At 43.5% G+C, this 16,597-nt stretch overlaps 1 pseudogene; it reads right to left on the bottom strand.

The window, feature by feature from the left end:
- Positions 1-2,026: 2,026 nt before the first annotated feature.
- Positions 2,027-16,597, bottom strand: part of LOC130682206 (TPR and ankyrin repeat-containing protein 1-like) — a 70,831-nt pseudogene continuing 56,260 nt past the window's right edge.

Genomic DNA, 16,597 nt, shown 5'->3' with positions numbered 1-16,597 from the left:
GCTGTCTGTTCCTTTCTTGTTATTTGATGGGTTTCTTTACTGTTGTGATTGGAATTCACAATTTTAGTTATTTCTGTACCTGTTATAAGCTTTAGGTTTGTGTTTATTCTAAAATTCATAGTTTCCTAACTATACAGGGATCCATACATATTTAGGTGGTAATTGCTGAATTTGAAACACAGTGTAAAAGTACATTTTTATTGCTCTTCCTCCTTCACACATTATGTATTAGATGCTATAATCTGCACCTTTGTATATGCCTTGCTTGATTTTTTGTATAATTGGTTTTACTAATTTTGTTTTAATTCCACTATTTATGGGTAACTAATTGGTCTGCTGCCTTCATGGCACATTTATTTTCACTGGTGAAAGCTAGGTCTGTGAACATTTCCATCTGCAGAAGTACCTTTAACATTTCCTGTAATGCCAGCTTGGTGGTGGTGAATTCCTTTAAACTTTTTCTGTCTGGGAAATGTTTAATCTCTCCTTCAAATTTGAATGATAATCTTGCCGGATAGAGGGTCCTTGGCTGAAGATCCTTCTGTTTTCATAAATCAGATATGTCATGGCACTCCCTCTGGCCTCTGAAATATCTGCTGAGAAATCTGCTGAGAGCCTGATTGGGTTTTCTGTACAAGTAATCTTTTTTCTGTCTCCTGCTGCTTTCAATATTCACTCCTTATTCTTAATCTATGTCACTTTAATTATCTTATTTCTTAGTGTTTTCTTCCTGGGCTCCTTTTGTACGGGGCTCTCTGCACTTCCATGACCTGAGTGTCCATTTCCCTCCCCAGATTGGGGGGTGCGGGAGTTCACTGACTCCCCAAACTGGGAGGGTCCCTGGATTAGTGCACAAGTGGGCTTGACCCCAGGGACCCAGAGGACCCTAAAGCAGTGTGTGCTCAGTAATGGGACCAGGCTTCAAAGAGAGGGCGGTCAGGCTACAGGCTACTCTGCAGACTTGTGTGGTTGTCCTAGCCCTGTCTGCCCCAGCATTGGAAGGCTCCTTGAACTCAAGAAAATTCAGACCCGCCCCTGCATGGCAGCCTTGATTGGATACCTGGACAGAGTCATGCTCAGCTTCCTGACCAATTTGGTGGTGAGCCCGGGAAGCCCCAGGCTGGAGGTGGGAGTCCATGCATAACTTCCCCCAAAAAATGAGAGGCTAGCTGTTCCGGGAAGAGATCTCACCTCTTCCCTCTGCTGTGTCCCAGCAGTTGGAGGAACCCTGGCATCCAGGCAATTGCTGCAAGACAGTGCCATTCTTTCACCACAACCCCAACTTCTGCAATGAAGAGATTGTGAAGAAGTACATCATCAGTGTCTCTGGTAAGAGGCAGCTGCCTACGTGCATGGCAGGAGGTGGTGCTGTGCCCCCTGAGTTATGGTCCAGCCCCTTCTTACATGCTCCTCTTGCTGCAGGATATAAGGCATGTCACTCCACTCCAAGTCAGTGGAAGCAGTGTAACAAACATGAGGCCTACATGCATATAGGCTCCACCATGGCAGCTTCCGCTTCTTCAACTGGTTCTATGACCGCAGCTTTGCAGCATCTGGCAGCTTATTGAGGTGGGACCTGACTGACACACAGTCGCTTGTCACTTCATCTCTGCCTTGCCTGCTGGTGTCCCCTACATGGTCATCAGTGACAATCTGTGGCCCAATCCCCTGCCATGCTACTGGAAGCACAACACAATGGGAGAGGGAACTGATGGGAGGCCAAGTGAGGAGACCCAGGGCTCAGCACTGACTTGTGGTCTGCCAGACTGCTTGCTGAGAGCATTCCACACGTGGAGAAGCTGAGTCTTCAAGGACCTCGAGGGCTCACACTAAGTCATAAGGGCATCAGCTTGAGACAGGGAGTCTGCAGACATGCTGGAGTTTCAGGCAGGAGAGACATGATACAGGAGCATGTGGACTCAGTGGGGAGCTGGTACTGAGGGAAATACTAGAACAGGTTGTCTCTGCCAGTGTGCAGGCTCTGGGTGTTCTCAGATGCTGGTTTAGGAGCAGGGCCTTGCTCTCCCTAGATGGGTGTGGGGACAAGATCCTCTTCTGGGTCCCCAGGCATGAACTGGAGAACCCTGGCTCTCCCTACAGGGTGAATGGTCCTGTGTGGTTCTGTGTCTCCTGTAGAGTTGGGAGTAGGGGCAGGAATTAGCTCTACATGCAGGGGAGTACATGGTCCTCAGAGGCTCTTGGTCTCTTGAAAAATAATAAGCAAGTGAAGGGTCTGGATGAGCCTTGGCTATTGTAAATAGTGCTGCAATAAACACAGTGGTGCCTATGTCTCTTTCAAACTGGGATGCTGCATTCTTATGCTAAATTTCCTACGACTGGAATTGCTTGGTCAAATGGTACTTCTATTTTGAGTTTTTTTAGGAAACTCCGTACTGCTTTCCACAATGGTTGAACTAATTTACATTCCCACAGGCAGTGTAGGAGGGTTCCCCTTTCTCCACAACCTCGCCAACATCTGTTGTTGTTCATCTTTTGGATGGTGGTGATCCTTCCTGCTGTGAGGTGATATCTCATTGTGATATTAATTTGCATTTCTCTGATGATTAGAGATATAGACCATCTTTTATGTGTCTGTTGACATTCAGAAAATTTCTTTGGAGAAGTGTCTGTTTAGATCCTGTGCCCACCGTTTAATTGGTTTATTTGTTTTCTGTATGTTGAGGTGTGAGAGCTGTTTACATATTTTGGATGTCAACCCTTTATTGGATCAGTCATTTATGAATATATTCCCCATACTGCAGGACAGTTTGGTTCTATTGATATTGTACTTTACTGTACAAAAGCATTTCAGCTTGATATAGTCCCATTTGTTCATTTTTGCTTATGTTTCCCTTGATCAGGGAGATATGTTCATGAAGAAGTCGCTCATGTTTACATCCAAGAGATTTTTACCAATGTTTCTTCTAAGAGTTTTATGGTTTCATGACTTACATTCAGGTCTTTGATACATTTCAAATTTACTTTTGTGTATGGGATTAGACAATGATCCGTTTCATTCTCTTACATGTACCTGTCCAATTTTGCCAACACCAGCTGTTGAAGAGGCTGTCATTTCCCCATTGTATGTTCATGGTTCCTTTATCATATATTAACTGACCATATATGTTTGGGTTAATATCTTGACTCTCTGTTCTCTTCCACTGGTCTGTGGCTCTGTTCTTGTGCCAGTAGCAAATTGTCTTGATTACTGTGGCTTTGTGGTAGAGCTTGATGTTGGGGAGCAAGCTGCCCCCTGCTTTATTCTTCCCTCTCAGGATTGCTTTGGCTATTCGGGGTCTTTTGTGGCTTCCATATGAATTTAAAAATTATTTCCAGTTCATTGAAGAATGCTCTTGTTATTTGGAGAGACATTGCATTGAACCTATATGTTGCTTTAGGCAGGATGGCCATTTTGGCAATATTAATTCTTCCTAGCCAAGAGCATGGGATGTCTGTCCGTTTGTTTGTGTCCTCTTAAATTTCTCTTAAGAGTGTCTCATAGTTTTCAGGGTATAGTTCTTTGAGTTCCTTGATTAGGTTTATTCCAAGGTATTTAATTCTTTTTGATGCAACTGTGAAAGGAATTGCTTTCCTCGTTTCTCTTTCTGCTAGTTAATCTTTAATGTACAGGAAAGAAACAGATTTCTATGTATTAATTTTGTATCCTGCAACTTTGCTGAATTCAGACATTAGTTCTAGAAGTTTGGGGGTGGAGTCTTTAGGGTTTTTATGTACAATATCATGTCATCTGCAAATAGTGACAGTTTGACTTTTTCTTTACCAATCTGGATGCCTTGTATTTCTTTGTTTTGTCTGATTGCCATGGCTAGGACCTCCAGTACATTGTTGAATAACAGTGGAGAGAGTGGGAATCCCTGTCTGGCTCCCGATCTTAGGGGAAAGTTTCAAATTCTCGCTGTTAAATATGATATTGGCTGTGGGTTTGTCATATATGGCCTTTATTATGTTGAGGTACTCGCCCTCTATACCATTTTATTAATAATTTTTTATCATGAATGTATATTGAACAAATGCCTTTTTAGCACCTATGGAGATGATCACGTGGTTTTTTCCTTCTTTTTGTTGATGTGGTGGATGATGTTGATGGATTTTCAAATGTTGTACTATCCTTGTATCCCTGAGATGAATACCACCTGATCATGGAATATGATCCTCTTGATGTATTTTTGAATTTGCTTTACTAATATTTTGTTGAATATTTTTGCATCTATGTTCATCAGGGATATTGGTGTGCAGTTTTCTTTTTTGGTGGGGTCTTTCCCTGGTTTTGCTATTAGAGAGATGCTGGGTTCATAAAATGAGTTGGAAGTGTTCCTTCCTCATCTTTTTTTTAGAAAATTTTAAGGAGAATGACTATTATATCTTCTCTAATTGTCTGATAAAATTCAGTGGTGAATCCACCTGCCTGGGGGTTTTGTTCTTGGGTAGTTTTTTGATTATCGCTTCAATTTCTTTGCTGATAATTGGTCTGTTTAGATTTTCTGTTTCTTCCTTGGTCAGTCCTGGAAGGTTGTATTTTTCTAGGAAGTTGTCCATTTCTCCTAGGTTTTCCAGCTTGTTAGCATATAGGTTTTCATACTATTCTCTAATAATTCTTTGTATTTCTGTGGAGTCCATCATGATTTTTCCTTTCTGAATTCTGATTCTGTTAGTGTGTGTAGATTCTCTTTTTCTCTTAATAAGTCTGACTAGGGATTTACCTATTTTGTTTTTTTCTCAAAGCACCAGTTCTTGGTTTCATTGATTTTTTTATATTGTTTTATTCTTCACAATTTCAGTTATTTCTTCTCTGATGTTTATTATGTCCCTTCTGCTGACTTTGGGCCTCGTTTGTTCTTCTTTTCCCGATTTCTATAATTGTGACATTAGACTACTCATTTGGGATTGTTCTTCCTTCTTTAAATAAGCCTGGATTGCTATATACTTTCCTCCTCAAACTGCCTTCACTGTGTCCCACAGAAGTTGGGGCTTTGTTGTGGTGTTGTTTGTCAGTTGTCTCTATATTTTAGCTTGACATCTGTCTTAATTTGGTCATTGATCCATTGATTATTTAGGAGAATGTTGTTAAACCTCCATATGTTTTTGAGCCTTTTTGTTTTCTTTGTACAATTTATTTCTAGTTTTATTCCTTTGTGATCTGAGGTGTTGGTTGGTAGGATTTCAATCTTTTGGAATTTACTGAGGCTCTTTTTGTGGCCTAGTATGTGGTCTATTCTGGAGAATGCTCCATGTGCACTTGAGAAGAACTTGTATCCTGCTGCTTTTGAGTGTAGAGTTCTGTAGATATCTGTTAGGTCCATGTGTTCTAGTGTTTGCTGTTCTTCAGTGCCTGTGTGTCTTTACTTATTTTTTGTCTGACTGATCTGTCCATTGGATTGCGTGGTGCATTGAATTCTCCCTAAAAGGAAAGCATTACATTTCATTTCCTACTTTAATTCTGTTAGTATTTGTTACACATATGTCAGTGCTCCTGTGTTGGGTACATATATATTTATAATGGTTATATCCTCTTGTTGGACTGACCCCTTTATCATTATGTAATTGTCTTCTTTATCTCTTGTTACTTCCTTTGTTTTGAAGTCTATTTAGTCTGGTATAAGTACAGCAAAACCTGCTTTTTTGTTCCCATTGTTTGCATGAAATACCTTTTTCCATCCCTTCACTTTTAGTCTGTGTGTATCTTTCGGGTTGAGGGCAGCATATAGATTGATCTTGCTTTTTTATCCATTCTATGTTTCTGTATTTTTTATTGGTGCATTCAGTCCATTTACATTTAGGGTGATTATTGATAGATATGTACTTGCTGCCATTGCAGGCTTTGGATTTGTGGTTACTACAGATTCGAAGGTACCTTCTTTACTATCTAACTGTTTAACTTAACTGTCTTACAAGCTATTAAAAACACATTGTGATGATTATTTCTTTCCCTTATTCTTCCTCCTCCATTGTTTACACTTTAGGTGTTGTATTGTGTACTCTTTTGTGTTGCCTTTGACTGTTTTGTGGATAGTTGATTTTGTTTTTTCCCTTTAGTTAGTATTTGGTTGTTGTGCTTTCTTTGGTGTGATTTTATTTTCGCTGGTGACATCTATTTAGCCTTAGGAGTGCTTCAACCTAGAGCAGTCCCTTTAAATTCCCTGTAGAGGTGGTTTTTGTGAGGCAAATTGTCTCAACTTTTGCCAATCTGAAAATTCTTTAATCCCTCCATGAAAATTTAAATGGTAATTGTGCTGGATATAGTATTCCTAGTTCAAGGCTCTTCTGTTTCATTGCATTAAATATATCATGCCATTCTCTTCTGGCCTGTAAGATTTCTGTTGAGAAGTCTGATGATAGCCTGTTGGGTTTTCTTTTGTAGATAATCTTTTTTCTCTCTGTGGCTGCCTTTAATACTCTGCCTTTGTCTTTGTCTTTGGTCTTGTCTTTGATCTTTGCCGTTTTAATTATCATATGTCTTGGTGTTGTGCTCCTTAGGTCCCCTGTGTTGGGAGGTCTGTGGGTGGCCACCATGAGCTTAACTCTGACATGCATTCACAGAGCTCACGCCTTAACCCCACTTCTGAGTGCCCCTTACTGCCAGTCCATGCCTTCCACCGGTAGACGTCCTCCACCATATCCAAAATCTTCTTAATGTTCTCCTGGATCTTCCTCTGCAGCATGTGATTGTGCTCTTTGGAGCCTGGGTGTCTGTGGACCCACATGCTCTGTTCCAGGTCCTGCAGCACCATCTTGCCTTCCTCAATGGCTGGGGCCACTGTCTTCTGGGAAAACTCATAGTATTTGTGGTAGGTGATCTGTTACCTCTGGTGGCCTTCCAGAAGGACGTGCTGCTCAGGGTACACACTGCTCCAATCTGGACCTCCCCTTCTTTCCTCCAAGCCCTAGGAAGAGCCACTGCATTGGAAGCTGTTGCCTGAAATGCTTCATAGGGGCCAAAATAGGTCTTGGGAGCACAGATGAACTTCATGCCACACAGGTCACACTGGGTCCTGTTGATGTTGGTCTTTTTGAAGCTCCCGAGTGTGGTCTCCCTGTTCTCCTCTCTGCAACACTCTGCCTGGGCACCCACCCTTCTCCTTCATCTGATGCACAGGGGCACTGTCAGGCATGCTTTCCTCAGCTTGCACTGGATGGATGCATTCCACTACTTCTGGGAGAGGATGGCAGTGAGGAGTCAGTCTTGCTCTTTTAAAGCCAGCTCATCTGCCTTGTCCTGGCCACACTCACACTGTGCCTCAGCAATGTACTTTATGGGGTCTACAGAGAGTAGGTTGTATAGTATGACCTCTTTATGGTAGAGGCCATGGACCATAGTCCCCAAGGTGTGTCCACTGTCCCACTGCCAGGAGCCATCCATCAGGCATTCCCTGTCCCACTCAAAGAGCAGGTCCTGTAGCACCTCAGCCACAGACTTGGCATTGACTGTCACCAGCACATGCCTCACTGCTCTCAGGAGCCTCCTGGGCACCTGGCCCTGGAATTCTGTGCTCATCAGCTGCAGCCTGGACTCGATCTCCTGGAAGTGGCAAGGCAGGGGAAGCCAACAGTGGGCTGCCAGACTGCCTTGGCATTCAGTAGCATCACCAAGCACAGCACCAGTGCCCTCTCTGTCCCCCGAGAGACCACACAGTCTATCTCAGTGAAGGCATTCAGCAGGATGTTGTAGTGCACGTTCTTGTCACCACAGAGCACCTTGACCACGTAGGAGAGGTGGAACAGGAGGTCCTGAATGGCCTTTGTCACATCCTTGGACTTGTATTCCTGAATGAGGCAGGAATATCCCAGGGTTCCCTGTCCTTCCTGCTGAACAGGAACTCTCAGTAGTGCAAGAGTGTGAGGTAGCTCTTAGGGAGATACAGGATGGTGCTCTCGGAGAGGTGGGCCAGGACCGTTCCACCGTGGATGAACTGGAACTCCAACAGGACCACCATGTTTCCAATGCTGGAAATGAGTGGCTCTTTGCACTTCCTGACACGGAAGTTCATGAAATGGAAAAAGAGCCTCATGCCGCCTCCTGGGTTCCTGTACATGTAGAACTGGTCCATGCAGTTCTCCAGCAGCCAGATGAAATATAGGTGGGTCTTCTTGGCATTTTGCTCATCCGTTTTGGGCACCAACATGCCAAATTTCTCTTCTACTCCTTTCATCCTGCTGCCTCTCCCCCATCCCCTTTCCTCTCTTTCCAACTCAAGGGCTTTGAGTTCCTTTGTAGCTGTCCTCCTCCTTGTGGAGCAGCTTCTCAAACTCCTCTGCTTAGTTGGAGGAGAGAAGGAAAGCCTGCATGGCCCTCAGCCACAGATCTGTAGACTCTTGGTGGTTTTGTGCACTCTCTGTTTGGAACAGAAAATAGATGTACTCTTTCATAGAAAACCTGTAAAATTGGAAGGCTCTGTCACCTGGTTTGAGGATTTCTTTGCATGTCATGGTGCTCTCTGACAACACTGTCTGATGAAAGTGCTTAGGGCAGAGGACAGTCAGGAAGGATTTGCAGAGGCTATATGTGTAGACAAAATACAATCGATTTCTTCAAGTTCCTTAGCTAAGAATTTAGGAAAGACCTTTTTGGCTCCCAAAAGCAATCCATTGATCATCACCAGGTGCAGTTTGGACTGAACCAAGCACTTGGCCTCACAGTGCTACAAAGGCTTGTGGAAATCTTCAGTTTTCATCCTTACATTTTAGCCTACAATAAACCTGGTGCAGATGCTGGGTAGGTCTTCCCAAGTAGGCTCTGTGTGATCTGACACAGCCTGTTCAAAAGGTGCTTGTTCAGGGCTAGTTTTACTTGGTCAGTCATTATTAAGAAGTGCTCTTTTGTTTTCTTCTTCCTCAAGTTCAAATCCAGGTAAAAAATTACTCCTAATATGGGCCAAGGGTCATTGTGAGCAGTCTGGCAATACCAGGCATCCACCTGAGAAATCTCAAAAAATTCAAAGCAAGACTTGACCATCTCCTTCCCCACATTGCTGGTCACTCTTCTGCGGGCCCTGACCAGATTGAAGAGAACTTCCAAGCCCCCTGGGGCCAGAACCAGGGCGGGCTTTCTCAGGCTCCACCTCAGAGTGTGTGGCCAGTGGCTTTGTATACTGCTGCCACCACTCCAACCACATGGTTGAGAGATTGAAACTTGGGTAAGGCCTCCTTTAGCTTCTAAAAGTCTCTCAGGAGTACCCCCAGCAGGAAGTGGACCTCAGCAATGCCAGAAAGCTGGCTGGTTTGATACCAGAGTCCAAGGGCTTCTCTCATGATGGCCTTGATATGCTCTACATCAGAACCCATGGCCACATTGAATCTGGCAGCCCCCAGTAGACACGAGGCCTGGAAGTCCTTGTTGATAGTGAGCCTGGCAGCCTCCAAGAGGCATCCATGTTGCTTCATTAGCAAGGAAGCCTCTTCCCTCTGACCTTCCCTGTTCAGCAGGTCTGTGGCTAGCTGCTTCCAGGACTTCAGGAACACCAGCTGGTCTTCTATGTCCAGCTTCGAGAAGACAGGCATCACCTTCTCAATCTTATTTGCATCAAGGTACTTTGCTGTGGCCTCCAAGTAAAGTTGACTGGCAGAATAGGAGAGCTTGGATATGGGGAGGGTTTTGGCCCTTGGCATTTCTTCATACCTGCAATGACAGACAACACAAATATCACCTCAATACCACCTCGTAGAAATTTTCCTCCAAAACACAGCCCAGAGCAACTTAGCCTAAAATTCTCACAGGTGCATATAAATTACAGGAGGACCTAAATTTAGCCACCATATTTATTTATAAATGCTTCATCTGACACTGGTGGCATTCTTTATTTTCAAAGGGAACCAAGAATTAGTTTGGTTCACTAACGAAATATGGTGGAGTTGCAACCAAAGGAAGTCAAAGTTCAGTTTGAAAGTCAGTCTGAAAGGCAAAACGTCTGCATACCCTTGACAAAAAAAACAGTCCCTTAAAATTTTGTAAATGCATGAAGTTTTAGATATGTGACCTTGTTCAGTTTAATGTGTGGTTAATGAGAAAGGATAACGATAGAAACAGCACATACACCAGCGATTACTTGGCCTTCGTCTTGTGACCCAACAACCTTTGACTTTTCTCGTTTGCCAGATATGCGTAAGGCCGAGTTAGTGTGAGAGTAATAAATCTCTGAAGAGCCCCCTTTAATTCTGCTGATCCAAGTCTGTACATCCCACACTACCAATTATGAAGGCATTGGAAATATCCAATAAAACATGTTTACTTTCAAAACTCCCCAGGACAAAATACATTTCTTAATAACCATAGAAGTCCCCAGGGACCTTATGATGCCCTAGAGTGATCCTACAAACATCAGCCATCTGAGTATAGCAGACTTCCCATGAAGGGGTGTGAATAAGGGTGATGGTAATATTCTTCTCACATGAGCACTGGCTGATGGAGCAGGGACTATTTTGATCAAGTTGAGGCAACTATCCAGTTATTCTCTTTCCAAATCTCAAATGTCCTCAGTGGATTTTGAGTTAGGCTATTTAGTGACTGAATTCTACATCCAGTATGTCTGGCAGTCAAAGTTTAACTAATACTCAGACTATTCTTAGATCTCAAATCAACACAGTACTAAAAACTCTTATTTTGTACTTCAGTAAAGGTGAAAAAATAAAGTAATTAGAGACCAAAACTAATGTTTCAGGAGATGATCTATGATTATTCAATGTTTTTCTGGAAAAGTTAGAACAGAAGGTTAAATGATTGAAAGCATTATTTAAAACAACTCTTATCTGATTCTGTCATATAAACTCAAAAAAAAGGGAACTGTCCTTGGTGACTCACATGCCACTGCACAGCATCCTGATATCTGGGTAGCCAGTAAATGTCATGGATAAACCCTGTTGTGGACTGATAGTTTGTGTTCCCTAAAACTCATACATTGGGTCCCATCCACCAGTGTGGTTATATTTGAAGACAGGGCCTCTACAGAGTAGTTAAGGTTAAATAAGTTCATAGGGGTAGAGCCCTGATCCAATAGGAGAGTGTTCTTATAAGAAGAGACCCCAGAGACTCAGGCACCCCCTGCCACCCAATGTCTCTCAATTTCTCTCTCTCTCTCCATGGCAAGCACTGAGGAAAGGCCACATGAGGGCATACTGGGAAGGCAGCCATCTGCAAGCCTGGAAGAGGGCCCTCACCAGCTCTCAGCAGGCTGGAGTCCTGATCCTGCACTCTTAGCCTCCAAAACAATAAACTGCTATTTTGAAGCCACCCAGTTTATGGCATTTTGTCATGGCATCCCTAGCTGACTAATGCACACCTACTGGGTACATGTGTACACATGCACAAGGGCACCAAAGGCCTTGATAAAGTCAGATCCTTGATTACCATCTATGGCACTAAACAACTGCTTTTCCATTCCTCCCCCTCTAAAAAAAACCCTCAATTTCTTTATGTAGGTGCTGGTTACACAACTGTATATCCTTTGTGACTATTACATCCACATTTCTTGAATATATGTTATACTTTAATAAAGGCACCTTAAACATAAAAATGTAAAGTTTGAACATGTGGGCACATTGCTTTCATTTTGTGACATGTATAATTTGGTAGAAAGCAAAAAAATCCTAGAACAAGTCCATGGTCTACTTATCCAGGAGCTGAGTGTCGATTCAGACCCTGCTGAGCAGCCACGCTGCATAGCCAACTCTAATACCAGACTACTCTTAGATCTCAACTCAACACAGTACTAAAAACTCTCATTTTGTACCTCAGTAAAGGCAAAAAAATAAAGTAATTTTTCTTTTGTGGCTCTCCAGGAACCTCCAGCAAATGTGGTTTCTGAATCCTCTGTCAACCACTCTCTTCACTTAACCTTTGGAATGTGAGCTGGGTGCCCCTGCATCAGTTACGAAATGTGTGTGTCCTACAACCAAGGGCACATACACACATGTATCATTCACATATGTGTAAGTGCATGACTGAGATCATGATGAAGCAAACCCTGATGGCCCCCCGTGCCCTTTACCTTTGTCCCTCCCAACATCAGCAGGGAAAGGTGGAAGTAATATTCGTCATTAGACACAAAATTGGCATGCATGTTATATACACACGTGTAATATTCCATCTTCTTCAGCCCCTTCTCCTAACCACACTGTTCCAAGCTAGAAGAAAAGACTGGAAAATAAAAGTCCTGCCCTCCAGGACGTCTTGACCCAGCACTGAGGCTGCCCCTGCAGGGAAAGGAAGGCAATATGGCCAGACCACTTCAGAAGAATAGTGTAACACCATCCACAGCAGGCTTCCTCCAGAGAGCAGCAGGTAGAAGGGAGGAAAGGAGCGAGGAGGGAAGGGAGAGGGAGAGAATAAAACCAACTACTTTTCCACTACAATAGCAGCTTCTTCAAAAAGCTCCTCTTGGCAGTACATTTTCAGGGCTAGATCAAATTCCTGAATCTGCTAAAAGCATCTGAAAACATCTTTGTAGCACTGGCATTGCTTATAGAAATATGTGGCATCTCTTATCTAGGATAAAGCAAGTTGTACTCAGAGTATTGATAATGTAACTCTGTTTTAAAAGTAAACCAAGAGCACAAACAATAATACATGTGCTATTTGTTAGAACCCAGTGAAAAACACAGAAACACAGGTGATATTAGGAAAAATAAATTCTTAATAGGGAGAAAAATAAAACTAAGTCCCAATCTTACAACATACACAAATTTAAGCTACAGATGAGCTAAAGATCCAAACATGAAAGCTATTGTAGGAAAACACATGAGAATATCATGATGACCTTGAGGTAAAGGAAGCTTTCAACAGCACACAAAGTTCAGGAGAAAATTGTTGGGTGTGATCATATCAAAAATGTTTAATTTCAAAAAAAAGAAAATAATCCAATAAAAAAATGGGCACAGGATCTGAACAGACAGTTCTCCAAAGAAGAAATTCAGATGGCCAACAGGCACATGAAAAGATGCTCCACATCACTAATTATCAGAGAAATGCAAATTAAAACCACAATGAGATATCACCTCACACCAGTAAGGATGGCTGCCATCCAAAAGACAAACAACAACAAATGTCGGTGAGGATTTGGAGAAAGGGAAACCCTCCTACACTGCTGGTGGAAATGTAAATTAGTTCAACCATTGTGGAAAGGAGTATGGAAGTTCCTCAAAAACCTCAAAATGGAAATACCATTTGACTCAGGAATTCCACTCCTAGGAATTTACTCTAAGAATGTAGCAGCCCAGTTTGAAAAAGACAGATGCACCCCATGTTTATCGCAGCACTATTTACAATAGCCAAGATATGGAAGCAACCCAAGTGTCCATCAGTAGATTAATGGATAAAGAAGATGTGGTACATATACACAATGGAATATTACTCAGCCATAAGAAGAAAACAAATCCTACCATTTGCAACAACATGGATGGAGCTAGAGGGTATTATGCTCAGTGAAATAAGCCAGGTGAAGAAAGACAAATATCAAATGATTTCACTTATCTGTGGAGTATAAGAACAAAGCAAAAACTGAAGGAACAAAACAGCAGCAGAATCACAGAACCCAAGAATGGACTAACAATTACCAAAGGGAAAGGGACTGGGGAGGATGGGTGGGGAGGGAGGGACAAGGGGGGAAAGGGGCATTATGATTAGCAGATACAATGTAGAGGTGAAAGGGTATAGGGAGGGCTGTACAACACTGAGAAGACAAGTAGTGATTCTAAAGCATCTTACTACACTGTTGTCCAGTGACTGTATGGGATATGTGGGGGGGGGGGACTTGGTGATGGGGGGAGTCTAGTAACCATGATGTTGCTCATGTAATTGTAGATTAATGATACCAAAAAAGAGCATGTGAAATAGCTTTAATGGAGAGAAGATGACTATTAGCATCTAGACCAGCATCATCAAATATACCTTTCTGTGAAATGGAAGCTCCCTCTTTACACTGGTCACTATGATAGCCACTAGCTACATGTAAACAGTGAGCCCATGAATGTGAGTAGTGGCAATGAAAGAACTCAGTTTTTTCATTTCATTTCATTTTCATTAATTTCAATTTACATTGTCACTTGTGGCTAGTGGCTGCCATACTAGACTGAACGGGTTAAGAATGTAAAATGGTTTCCTGCAGCCACACGAAAAAGGCATTTCCTGAAAACACAATAGAAGTGGAGCATGACGCAGTTGGGGAAACCTGAAAGACTAAGGAATAAATGCAGATGCTCAACCAGAGAAATGCCAATAAAATAAAACCACAGTGAGATGCACCCATTAGGTTTACAAAAATCAGAAAATCAGAACCCACTGAACATGGTGAATATGAGTCACAAAGGGGCCTCTTTGAAAAGTGATATTAAGAATATGCAAGCCCACTCCCAGCAGTCCTCAGGCCTGGGAGAAGATACACTGTGCTTGTGGCACTGTGTGTTCTCACCACTGGGGAAAGGGGAAGTCAAAGGCAGTGGATGCCCATTCTGGAGTACCATCAGTGGTCAACCTGGCCAGACCTTTATGTAAGAGTGGGAGGTGAGAAAAGGAAGACCAGACCAATATGTCATTTAGATGAACTTTGATATAGACACGTACAGAAAATACTGTTATTTATTCTCAATTAGGCATGCCTGTGGGAACACATGTTAAATGCATGGGTGTGACTAATGTCACAGACTCCCAGGCTGTGCATTATTTGTTCCTGACACTCCCTCCATCTCATTTCACCTTTTTGTAGCCCACTTGCTGTGCTCTGGACAAACTGACTCCCTTGTGGTTCTTCCAGTTCATCCACATGGTTCCACCTGTGGGGCTTTTCCCTGAAAGAATCCTTGGCCTGATATCCCCTGAAGCTGATGTTCTCACAGTCTCTGCTTAACAGTCAACAGGCTGATGGCCCCTTACCTCAAACTGCAACACATGATCTCCTCTCTCCCCTCACCTGGCCCCATCACTGATGACACATTATATACTACAGGCTTTTCTACCATATCTCTTCCACAGTGGAGGGAAGCTCTGCAAGGAAGAGACCCTGCTCTGTTGCCTGCTGAGACCCAGCATGCCTGGCACACAGTGGGCACAAATTTCTCTGTTGACTTTTTAATGTCATGACTCTCCATGCTGCACCTGAGGCCCAAAGAGAAAACAAAATCAAAATGAAACATGACAGAATACATATGCCAGGTACTATAATAAATCTTAGCTGAGTTTTACTCAACCAGACAAGTTGCACAAAATTGCCAAAATATAAAGATTCAGGTGTAATGTTCTTGTGTGCCCAGAAACCTCACACACCAGTGAACTCCTAGAACCTTCTCGGCCACAGCAGTAAAACCCCATAACCGGAACATCTCTTTTGCATCATGCCCCTTTCTCTTTTCCTCTCCTTAACTACACTCTTTACTCAGAAGAAAAATCCCTGAGTTTGAGTGAGGTGCCAAGTGCATGCCAACTGCATGCCAAGAATGACAGAGAAGATTGGGCTGACTCTAATTGGGCAGCAGCTCCCACTCAAGCCTACTCTGCTCCCCAAAGGGGCTTCCAACTACCACCCAGAGTGAGAGCCTTGGGAGGTTTCCATGGAAAGCAGTGCAGCTGACTGGGGAGATCCATGAAGCTGACAAGGCAGAGAAAGCTCTGACAGGAAGTCTTACGCTCCCATGGCCCCCTCAAACCATGTCTTTCCACAGGTAACAGACATGTGGGAGCTGGAAACAGACAATTTTGCCTAAAGGTTTTGACAAAGGCTGCAGCTAAACTGGTTGATATGAATCATGCTGGCTGTTTGGTGGGATGGCCACAAGAGGTCTGGCCCTGCCTGAAGGTTGAACAACCTTCCAGGGAGGGGCCTCAACAAAGAAAGGGTCCAGACCCTTCCCAGGGTGGGGCTTGCAGATGCTATAATGTACTGGTGAGAGAAGGCAGAGGAAGCTGCCACTAGTGGCCAAGCAGAAGGAAGGAAGGAAGGCTGTGCCCCAGGGGCAGGTGGCCTCCACATTTTGGCCTCCACTGGCATCCTGGAGAAGGAGGACAATGACACTGTACTTTGGGCCCCCTGGTTCCCTGCACCACCCACTTTCAGAGGCAAGCTTGGCAGTCTGTGGGGTGGGAAAGGGGAGTAAATTAGTAGGTCTCTGGTTTGGTCATAGCAGGCACTGGGAGACCCAGAAAGAAAAGTATTAGGCCTGGGCCTGTTCCCAATAGTTGTCACTACATAGGGTCCAAGCCATAGCGCCATTGGGGATTGGTGGGGGGTGAGGCTCAGGAACATGGAGAGTTCTAGAATCTTAGGACCCAAATTTCTACCCATGCTGAAAGCCCTATTCCACTTCCATCTCCTGCATCCTAACACATCACATCCCATAATAAACAAGGGAAGGACAGGCAGCATTGGGAGAGCCTTATGTTCGACAATGATTTGGGACACACTTCAGACTACTCAGGAGGTCCCCCCATGCCACCCAAGGCCCAGGATGCTGTGAGAATCAACAAACTACTCCATTTCACACAGAGACACAGAAATCCACCTCCCCACTGAAAGGTCATAAAGCCCTGTTTAGGGGAGGTGCAGCCACCACAGTGGGTGCTGTAGGGCACAGCTTCTCAATCTGTCTGCCATGAGGG

This window comes from Manis pentadactyla, chromosome Y (assembly GCF_030020395.1).
Source record: "Manis pentadactyla isolate mManPen7 chromosome Y, mManPen7.hap1, whole genome shotgun sequence".
Taxonomy (NCBI): Eukaryota; Metazoa; Chordata; class Mammalia; order Pholidota; family Manidae; genus Manis; species Manis pentadactyla.
Note: the sequence above shows the minus strand (reverse complement) of the source record. Positions and strands in the feature narration are given on the sequence as shown.